Source organism: Athene noctua, chromosome 16 (genome assembly GCF_965140245.1).
Source record: "Athene noctua chromosome 16, bAthNoc1.hap1.1, whole genome shotgun sequence".
In the NCBI taxonomy this organism is placed as follows: Eukaryota; Metazoa; Chordata; class Aves; order Strigiformes; family Strigidae; genus Athene; species Athene noctua.
Genome location: NC_134052.1, coordinates 11,784,378 through 11,795,091, shown reverse-complemented (window position 1 = coordinate 11,795,091; position 10,714 = coordinate 11,784,378).

Sequence of the window (10,714 nt, the reverse complement as noted above, 5' to 3'; positions counted from 1 at the left end):
TGTACAGGCTGATCTGGGAGTCTCTGTGGTCTCCAGGGTGTATGACCCCGTCTCTGGGCTCTGCTGTCCTTGTTGCATCCCTGCTGGGAAAGACAGTCCAGTGCCCTTTGGCTGTCCTTTGCACGGGTGGTCACATCTTCCCCTGCTTGGAGCACATCCACCATTGACCACAGAGGGTTCAGGATCCTTGGAGCCCTGAGCTGAGTTTCAGGAAGAAAAGAGACTGAACTGTTGTTCCTGAAGGAGGGATGGATCCAGCATGTATGAGTCCAGGCTGGCTGGTTATCCTGACACAGCCACCCTATTTTCCTTGCATGGGAATTTCTGTAGAAGAGGCCATCAGAAGCACTCAGCCAGCAGGAAACACTGAGCAAAAGGACCACAGCTGGATTTAGGGTGCCTGAATCAGGGTTATTCTTGGCACTTCAGTGTCCCAGCTAAGAGCAGTGGCTTCCCCCACCATTGCAAATGAGAGAATGGTAGAGACTGGGAGTTCTTCAGTATCAGGGGACCTAGGTAATGGTCCAAATGCTGGTCTGCTTTCCCTTGCAGCATAGCTGTGGAAGATGGTGGGCTGGGAGAAGTTAATGGGACATAATTTGGCTCCACATGTTTTCTTGAGGTATTCTGTCTAAGTAGGCTCAGCAGCTTTGCCTATCCCCATCTCGGTTTCCTGACCAAAGATGAGGTGCGAGGAACTGAACCACATTCCCTGGGAAGAGCTGATAGAGCCTCCCCCGCTTCTCCCCCTCCTCTGGTCCTTCAAACCAAAACAGCTGCAAACTTCTTGTGGCTGGAGATGTGCTGAGTGGCCTGGCAGGAGTTCAGGGAGAGGTAAAGGAATCCCACCCACCAGTAGCAAGGGCTCCACGCCACCACCAGCCCTTGCGTGCCCTAAATCCTGGCTTCCTGGTAATTGCTATCTCCATAAATACCAGCTGGCCAGCGAGAGAAGGGACTTGCAGCACTGGCCTGTGTTGTATCGTGTGAAATATGAGGTGACACACAATACACTGGCACTAGGCAAAGGAGTTGTCTGCTGATGTGGTGACACGCTTGAGGCAAAACTGGAAAATTTGATCCCTTCCTGCCCGTGGTCTCCCAGGCACTGTGGTAAGGCACGCTTGACTCGCTTTGCTAGGGGATGTCGAAGGAAATGGGAAAAAGAAACACGCGGGCCAGCACCATCTGCAGTTCACAAACTCAAATGTGTCAGGTTGGCAAGTGCCCGCAAGGCCGTTTGGTTTGCTGAGCTTGGGTCCTACCACAGCTGGATTATCCAGGCTGAGCACAGCCCAGCCAGGCTTGTCCCTGGTGAAGCTCAAGGGAGGTGAAGAATGCTGAGCTGCTTTTGGCAGTGTTATATCAGAGACAACTTTGGCCAATAGTTAGTCTGGCTCCAGCTCCAGCTCAAAATGTCTCCCTGCTGCATGGATCTGCCAGTTACCCCATCCTCCTCCCCACAGGAGCAGTCGCCTGCTTTCCTATTGAATCAAAGAATGACAGAGCAGCATTTGTGTTTGATTCTCCTAAATGTGCATTCCAAGGGTGACAGAGATCTTCAAACACCTTTCTGTGCACCCTGCATTTGCTTCTCCACCTTTTTCTCCCTCATTTCTGTTTCCAGATAACTTTTCTCTTCTTTTTAAGCAAGATGGCAGCTGTGTTACAGAGATCAAAGCCCTGAACAAAGAAAATTCACCCTCTCCTGCAGCTCTGTTGTTAGTTTCTTTTTTGTTTTCATGGCCCCAGCTCCAGAATGATGCTGTCTGTGGAATGACCGTGAAACCACATCACTGTGGTGGTTGCTAATAGTTGTAGACCCAGATCTGCATATCAAATCCATGCATGGTCTGCCAGCAGAGCCAGCCCATGGGGGTGGCAGCAGACACAAACAGCTGGTGGGTGACAGGAGGAATCTCCCTCCTGCTGGGGACTGTGTTACGAACCGCACCTCGGTGAGAGGCCTCCAGTACCTCAGAGCAGTCCTGCAGATACCCACCTCCCTCCAAGTGCCACTCCAGAGAGTGTCTCTGTTCCTAGCTTAACCATGACCTAGGCAATTTTCTTTGGGTTCCCATGTGGACTTTGTAAAACTGATTTGCTAAACAGCCCAACAAATCCACACAACAAATACTAATTTCTGTCAGTTCTAGCACAGGGAAATGAGAATCTCCAACATGTCTGTGATACTCTCTTGGGTGGATGTGTACACACACACACTCACCCAAAAGGGTTTCTGGTTGTTTATGTAACACAAGAGTCTTGAAACAGATCTGTTTGCTCTGAAGAACAAAGGATTAATGAATAACATGCAATTAAAGCCTGCACAGGAGGTAGCAAGTAAGAACAGCTCCAGCTCTGCCCCCTTTCTAGGGCTTGTTTCATGTGCACGTTAAGGAGTGCTTGTTGAAACTAATACCTCTCTTTCTGTTCTTTGGGAGAGATTTTTCAACAGAGCTTTAGAAAGGCAACTACAGAATAATGCTCCTTATAACACACGTGCCAGCCACTCGCAAGGCGGCTTGACAGGCGCACGCCTGGCAGGCAGCAGCGGTGGCAACCAAAGGGCACGAGGTTGACGCTTACAGCCAGCCCCTCCTCGGAGGAAAAGGTTAGTTTTGGGAGGGGCAGTTTGCTTGGGCCTCCAGAGATGCAAATCCAGCACCCCACATGACAATCTGTGCCAACACACATTTCCTGTGTGACCTCCAGCGAGCTGCCTGGGACTCCAACAGACAAACTGTGCCAAATCTTCCCAGGGCAGTGAAGGTATAAGCCTCTGTTTTCATAATGGAAGGGGAGAGAGGCACAAATGTCTGCCAGGTCCTCAGCCCCTGCAATTCCCAGTCTGCTGTATTACCTTACGCTGGTGATTTAATTTATGGCAATGAACTGTGAACTGCAGTGGCTGTGAGCTGTGATTTCTGCAATAGCTTCTGGGCTGTGACAGCATCTTCCAGTGGAGGAGCAGTGATCAGCTCTGGTGCCACTACCTCGGACCACTGCAGCTAAGCCTGACAGATCCTCTCCCACCCAGTGGGCCCCTCTGCTGTATACACTGGCCCTCGGCAAGAAAGGCTGCATTGCCGCACTCATTTTGGGATCCTTTGAATATGATTCAGTCATCCTGGGTTTGGGAGTTCAGCCTCACACTGGTGCTGTTGAAGGAAGAATCAGGGATGATCTTACGGGAGAAAAACTCCGTGCTGCTGTTGACTGCAGAGAGGAGCAAACCCCAGGGAGTTTGGAGCCAGGTTTTCCATCTCATCTCATTGCCCAAATGGTGAACCCATCGATGTGAACTTTGTTTCTATTTTGCAAGTGGGAAAACCTTGACACAGGGAGACTGAGTGATCCTGAGCAATAGAGAGGCAAACCTTTGGCTGAGTCAGTGATACAAATAATGTCTTGAGTCTGAGCCACCATCGGCAGATCAAGACCTCCATATCACTAGAAGAATGTGCTACAGTAGTCAGTGCACATATTGTTCTCCCTCAAAGGAGCAGACGTGTGCACATCATTAAAAGGAAGTATCTTATGTTGATCATTCCCACATGGCTGCTCTGTATCTATCTGGGTCCTTAAGCAGCACCCATTCTGCACATAATGTCATGCATTTACATCTCACGAGGAAGATCAGACCTCCTCAGGCTAAGGAATTGTGTTCTGGGCCCCTGATAAAACCACTTTATGGAGATGAATAACTTGTGTGGTTTCATGCTTCCTTTCCCTGAAATGCCGTTAGATGAACATCAAGTGCTTTTGTATTTATTTGAGGGAATTTCCTTTTAGACTCTTCAGGCAGAGAAAAAAATGGGGATGGAAAGGGAGCTGGGACTGAATTATGCTGCTAACTGGCAGTGCCTCAGTGAGACCTGAAGAGCTGCCTCATTTATATCCATTGGAAGTGCCATGAGCTGCAGACTGGGATAAGTTACCTTGTCTGAAGGACTGAAATACTACATCAAAGCACCCCTTGGATCAAAGGTGAAAGCAGCAGGCATTCCTCACTGGCTCATCTTTCAGACCATTCTCTCTCTTTAGCTTCCACTTTGAATCTGATAATGCAGCCTGAACACAGTCTTTTATATGCCTTCATTCCTGAAGGCGCAGGTGGTAAGGAGCACGTATTTCCTTGTCAGAGGGCTTCATGGGGCATAGGGTTACCAGGGCTTAGTTCTCAGGCATCAGAGTGATGGAAAAGATTTATCATTCTGAACAAGGCAGAACAAGACAGATGGATTCAGTGTGGCAGAGCAGGGACTTTCCTGGCCCAGGTACAGAATGGGGTGCAAATCTACAAAGAGCCACTCAACAGTTAAGTACCAGTGTTAATCTGTAACATGCAGTGCCCAGGGCCCTCCCAGAGAATCAAACCTATGATTCAAGACTTTATATGAGGACAGACTAAAGTGTCTGTGAGCCTTGGAGGGGACACACTGAAACACACAGGGTAAAACTGTGAGAAGACCAGATCTAATAACACGCAAGTCCCAATGGCAGTTGGAAGCACACTGAAAATTTTTATGCTGAATGAATTAAATGTAAAAGTAAACAACTTCAGAGACTCAGAAAAAAGACTTTCACCTCACAGGTGTGTGACTTCGGTCACACAGAAGATGGTAGGAGGTAGATGAAACTGTGTTGCTCAATGGTTATGAAAATCTGGATATTAACTCTTCCATACTGTAGGTTTCTCCTGAAGTACTACTTGTCAGAGAGGATCAGTGTCATCACAGCATAAAGAAAAAGCCTCATGACCTAAAAAAAATCTCAATTTTGACATTTTCTGTCCTTCAGACCCTTTCATTTATGCCAGCAAACTTCTATTGTGTCCATAGTGGCTCTCTCTGGGTAGAAGTCTCCCTCTGATAGATGTTCTCAGCTGTGCAGTTTGATGTCAGAATCAATATATGGGCTTAAGTGAGATTTGTGGAGATGTTGTCTTCTGAATTCAGAGCTCTGTACAAGTATTCGGGGCCTTAGTGAGTAGCTTTTGAAATCTAGACCCTCTTATATCTGTGGGTTCATGTAATATGAAATATTATGTTAAAGCTGAACTGGATTCTTTTATGTCAGGGTTGATCGCCAAGGTTTATAAAGCCATTCAGACTGACAGCAAGATGAACAAGGCAATTGTATAGCTCCTTCCTCTACTTAGATCTGTGAAAGGAAAACATTGTGACTCATCAGCCAGAGAAGTTGTGTTTTCTTCAGCAGGAAGCTTTGCAGATTCTCTGCTCCCAGATCTCGTTACACTCTTCCATCCCACCATTCTGGAAAAACTCCCACAGAAAGACAGGCAGATATTTTAATCAAGAAATGGTCCTTATTTCCATTAGCAACAGCTGTTTTCCTTTTAATTTAATTCTCTATTCTGGAGTCTGTTTATGAAAGCTGCCATTAATTATGTTTTTCATCAGTCAATGTTCAGAGATGGCTAATGGCCCAGCACACCTAATTAGTCCTTCATGTATGATAATGTTTCAGCAAGTCTGTAGTTAGTGTGTAGGGCTGATATCCACTGCATAGTGGAGTTGTGAGTGGGACTGCGCAAATTCTTCTGGTGTGTGTCAGATAGTGTTACAGCTGCCTTCCTCTGCTGCCGCCAACATGTGGCTAGCTGGGGGCTGCAGTTACTGGGATGTGATAACAGCTAGTGCCAGAAGTGGCCTCTAATGTCACTTTGAGCATCTAGCAAAAGGGTGAAGAATTCAAGCTGCCTTTGAAAGCTCTTTGAAGACAGGGGTACATTTTTTATTTTCATTTCAAATGATACACTTGGTAAGTGTCAGTGATGCCTAAATGCACTGTGCTGGAGGTCCTTTGCTTTAGCTTCTCCTGTACAGAAACCTTCTGGTCATCCTTGCCTTGGTATTCCCAGGTGACCCATCTGTCTCAAGTTATGTAAGGTGCCAAGGTGAAGGTGGCTACTTGTGATGCAAAGAGTGCTGCTCTCTTTGATGTCACTTTGGAGACACTGACATGACCTAACCTCACTAACCTAGTGATGCATCTGGGTTTAGGTGAGTCTTCAGCTAGGTATAGCAAAAAAGCTTGACACAACTGTCTAGAAACTGTGGGCACAAAATTCGACTCATCTTTGTTCAACAAGGTGCATAAACAGGTTGACTGAATTCTTCACATACCTTAAAGCTGGAGCTGGAGTTTGAACATCAGATTCAGTTGGAACGTTGCCTTCATCTTGAAGGTGTATGCAGCTGCAAAGAATAGTAGTAGTTATGGGCAGGTAGCCTCAGGTAAGAAACATTTCAAATGCTCCAGTACACAGATAGCTTTGAAAAATATCCACATCTGTCACAATTGTTGTGTTGAAATCTGGTCGGCATGTGTGCAGAGAGCTGGCTCTGTGCCCTTGCCAGGCTGTCACCTGCAGAGTTCATGGCATTGTGGAAAATTGCATGCACAGGGTAGGGGCATGTTTTGTTTACCTTGGTAGAGAAGTGGCAAACAACCAGCCCAGGATTTGTAGTCATGTATTGCATAAACAGCCAGTCACCTTCAGCCTTTCCTACGCTTGAAGGAGTCCGGTGCCCACAATCATTCTTCACTCACTTCATTTGCTTTTGCTGTGAGCCCCATGGGAGGCTGCAGGAAAGAAAAATTAATGTAGCAACATTTGTTGTATATAATAATGACAATGTACTGCAGTGAAACCACTTCACTATTTGAATAATGAGAGATGCCCTAATAGTCTACCTGATGCCAAAGGTACTTCTCCATTCTTGTAGAATCACATCAGACTCATGCAGTGGTTCTTAGCGAGTATTCAATTGGCCAATTTCTGACTGTGTGACCTCACTAAAACCCTTTTGACTGCAGTAGGAATGAATCTGCTATGCTGCTAAACAGACAGAGGCTTTTTCCCAAGGCATCTGCTTCCAAAGCAAATGAATGTTGCTTTGATTTTCATGGCCCGTTGAGGGATGAGAGCAGCACCACAAGGAATCATACAGGATTGGCTCAGAAACAGTTTAAAGGAGGATACAAGAGCATCCAAGGTGCTGTCATTTGAGGACAGAACAAGAAAATGCAGGTGACCTCTTGAAGAACACGTCCTGTTCCCAAAGCCTGCAGTACTCATGCTGCGCAGGGGTATAATTGCAGACAAAATAGGTTTAGACACAGAATAACTCTGCATTTAGTATTGCTCTAACTTAACACATTTTTTGAACAGTGGAAGGAAAGTGAGTGTCCTACTGTTATTCATTGTTCGGTCACCCCTTTGCTGGTTGTTTGATCACCTCAACTTTGAGCTCTCATCTGAAATGTCTCAGCTGGAAAGTGGTGGATTTACGGAGCCCTTGCAATGGTGATATAAGAAATCTTCTAGCTGGGTGTTATGGTCCTGCTGTCAAGTCCTTCACTGGAAACCCAGAGTAATTCCAGTGCAGCTGATGGGTTACTGTCATGTAAGTGAAGGCAGTGTTCATCTTTTGGACGTCACCTTTTGGCCTCTTCTGTTGGCAAATGAACCTGATGTAATATTGCAAAAACACATCCTTTGAGTGAAAGTGATAAGAAAGACAAATGTTTGACTTTAGCCAAAGAATTTAAAACTCAGAGTCCTTTGAAGATTGCAGAGTTCTGTGCTGTGTTAGTCGTCCATATCTATCTAAGAAAACACTCATTTCATCACAGCTGATGACATAAATTCAGACTTGTGAGCAAATGGCTAGATTGAGTTAAATCACCTCTCTATCTGCTAATGGCATTTTTGCCTTTGCTTGATGATGAAGGTTATCTTGCTGTTTGGAAATTATAACCTACAACTGTTAGACAGCATTATCTGCAGACTTGGGTGAGATAATTTGTATGAAAAATCCAGGGAATCTGAAGCTTATTGGCTTCCATTCGCATGAAGCTGAAACGCTTCGAGTCTCCAGCTGCCTTCACACACCATGTGCCTCCTGCTCTATGGTGGGGAAGGAATAGCAGCTGGCAGATGATGGATAGCAATGCCGCAGCCCACTATAAGGTTAGGAGTGACATCACTGATAGAAAGGGGAGCAGCTTGAGCTGTTTATAAAACTGCAGTTGGGAAGTTTGCCCCCAACTGCATTAGCCTCTGTTCGCTGCCTACTCTGCTTTTCCCCAGTCAAATTCCAAGCTTCTTCAAGGGAAACAAACATCTGCAGAGACACAATGTTAATTGTTGTACTTAGCGCTGCTGTTTACATTTTTGGTGCAGTCAAGTCAAAGCATGTCAAGGCTATCCTGATGGCTAAAACAATCCAGAAATCTTGTTCTGGCTGAAATAACAAGGGGCCGGATTCTGATCTCCTGTAGCAAGGCATTCTGCACTGGCCCTGGAGGATGGAAATCAGAATCTGGAGAAATCAGAGGGTGCAAAAAAAAGTACCAGAGAGGCTTGTAAGAGGGTGAATGTGATAGAGTCACCAGGGAAGCATTATAAGGTTAATGCAGTTTTCCATTATCTGAAAACAGTTGGGGATTACACTGCATTTGTAAGCTTAGAAAGGGCTGGCTTCCCCGGGGTTCTGCTCCCATCAAAATCCAGCCTAATGGCTCCTTATCAGGAATGATGAATCGCTCTTGTGCCTACACTTTGGTTCCTAATTTCCACTTTTCTTGCATCTGCTTAAAGTCCTTTTTAATTTTAACGTGTACAGCAGTCTCTGAGCCAAGTGTGGCCCTGGTGTTCATAGTCATTCTCGTAATTACTGCACTCGCCAGGTCCCTTTAGGATGCAATTTCAATGGGGTGTGACTTTCACAATATTTTTTTTCTTGTTGCTCGAGCCACTCCAGGAAGGAGCTGTTAAACACGAGTCTCAGCAGGATCCATCATGACTGAGGACAGAACAGAATGTAATGAAACAGGGTGAATACGTGTCTCGCTGAGCAGGATATGTTCTCTTAGTTATATGGTTGATAAAGCTTTGGCTGGGGTTCAGAAAGGTGTTCAGCTTTCATCTCTCTGTCTTCCTTCCTCCATTCCACTAAATATTAATGGCTGCACTCATACCTCCCATATTCATGGCTACTTTAATTGTTTACAGATTTTTTTAATAAAGGATTTGACCTTTTGCCCATGCAGTTATACAGACCTTTCTCTGTCTTCATGGTGATGTCCCCTTCATCACAGCTTGTCCTCGGTTTCCCTGTGCCCTGGCTGGCTCGGTCTGATGCAGTACAAGGGAAAAGACACTAAATCACTGTAGTCAGAAATACTGTGGTGGAGTTTTCCTGCTGAAGAGAAGGAGGGACGGCGCCACACCATGCTCCACTCAGGCTGTGACCCTGATTGCAGAAAGCTGTGTGCAGGCAGCAGTGTATTGGTGTCACTGGTGCCAGGTCTTTTGATGACTGGTGAGTTTGGTACCTTGAGCTTGCTGTTTGAAATCACACTTGCTCTGTTACTCTCCTTTTGGCTTGGGTGAATGCGACAAGGCTGTGTGGGAAGCTAAGGTCGCACGGGAAGCGTGTGGCAGCACTGGGAACTGAAGTCATGTCTCCTGAGTCCCCACCTGGTCCATTAACCACAAAACCATTTTCCCTCACTAATTGAATACAAAATGAACAATCCTTTTTACATTATTTACATGCTGGGAGAGCAGAGGCTCTCTCTATGAGAAAGTAACATGGCAAAGGAAAGCTAACAGGATTGTGAGGTGCCAGGTGACGATGGGACGAAGGTTTTGGGAGGGTCGGGGTGTGCCTGTTTAACCCTGAGCATCTCTGTAATTGCAGCTTAGCAGCTGGGTTCCCAGATGATGAGGACATGACAGGGCATCCAGGAGTGCAATGACTGTATATCCATGCCAGGAGAAGAGGGAGTATGCGTAAAGCCATGGCACCAATTGCTCCCTTCATGGGATCCCATTGTCTTGAGATGGTTTTCACATGAATCACAGCAGCTGGGAGTAAAGAGAAAAATCAGTCACACTTTAATCATGTTGCTGTGCTATGTTTCTGTATTGGCCAATCTCTGCTCATGAAATTCTCCTTTATCACATTTTTGGCTATGTTTGCTGTGTAAAATTATGATATTTAAATTAGGGCCTGTGTTTAGGAAAAGAGACAAGAATGATTAATATTAATGTGAGCATGAATTAAACCAGTATTTTTAATCCTACGGCAATTAATTAAATCAGGGCAGTGACAAATAAGAGCAAAGATGCCCAATTAGGGGCTGTTGCATAGGCAACTGAAGAAAAAAAAAGTATATCTGACATTAAGGTGATTTGGATCAGACCCTTAAGAAGGAAGAGCTTTCCTGCTCCAAATAATTATTAATTTGGTTGCTATCAGGAATGGAATTTACCAGAGTCTCTCAACAGCATGTTCTCTTGATCTGAAGAGACCTGGGTTCCTATCCTCTCCAGAAATGACTGTGCACGTATACAATGCAATTGTATAAAGCTGTGAATGAAAAAATGTTAAGTATAACATCGTTAATAGTTGGTAACTGGGAAGGAGGGTGTTAGTGATGCAATACAATGTTTATTTTCCCTCTGAGTTAAGCATGTTTAGGGATGTCCCCCGTGTGCAGAGAGCTGAACTGGGTGATGATCCACTGTGCCCCTCCTTCTGCAAGGTACCAGACAGCACAGTAAATTTGTGAGCAGCCTCTGCTCCTGGTTCCACATCTGCTCAGGTCAGAAGGGAATTAGATTATTTCCTTTCCCTCATCTCGTCTCACGCCACGCACCTCCACCTCGGGGAGC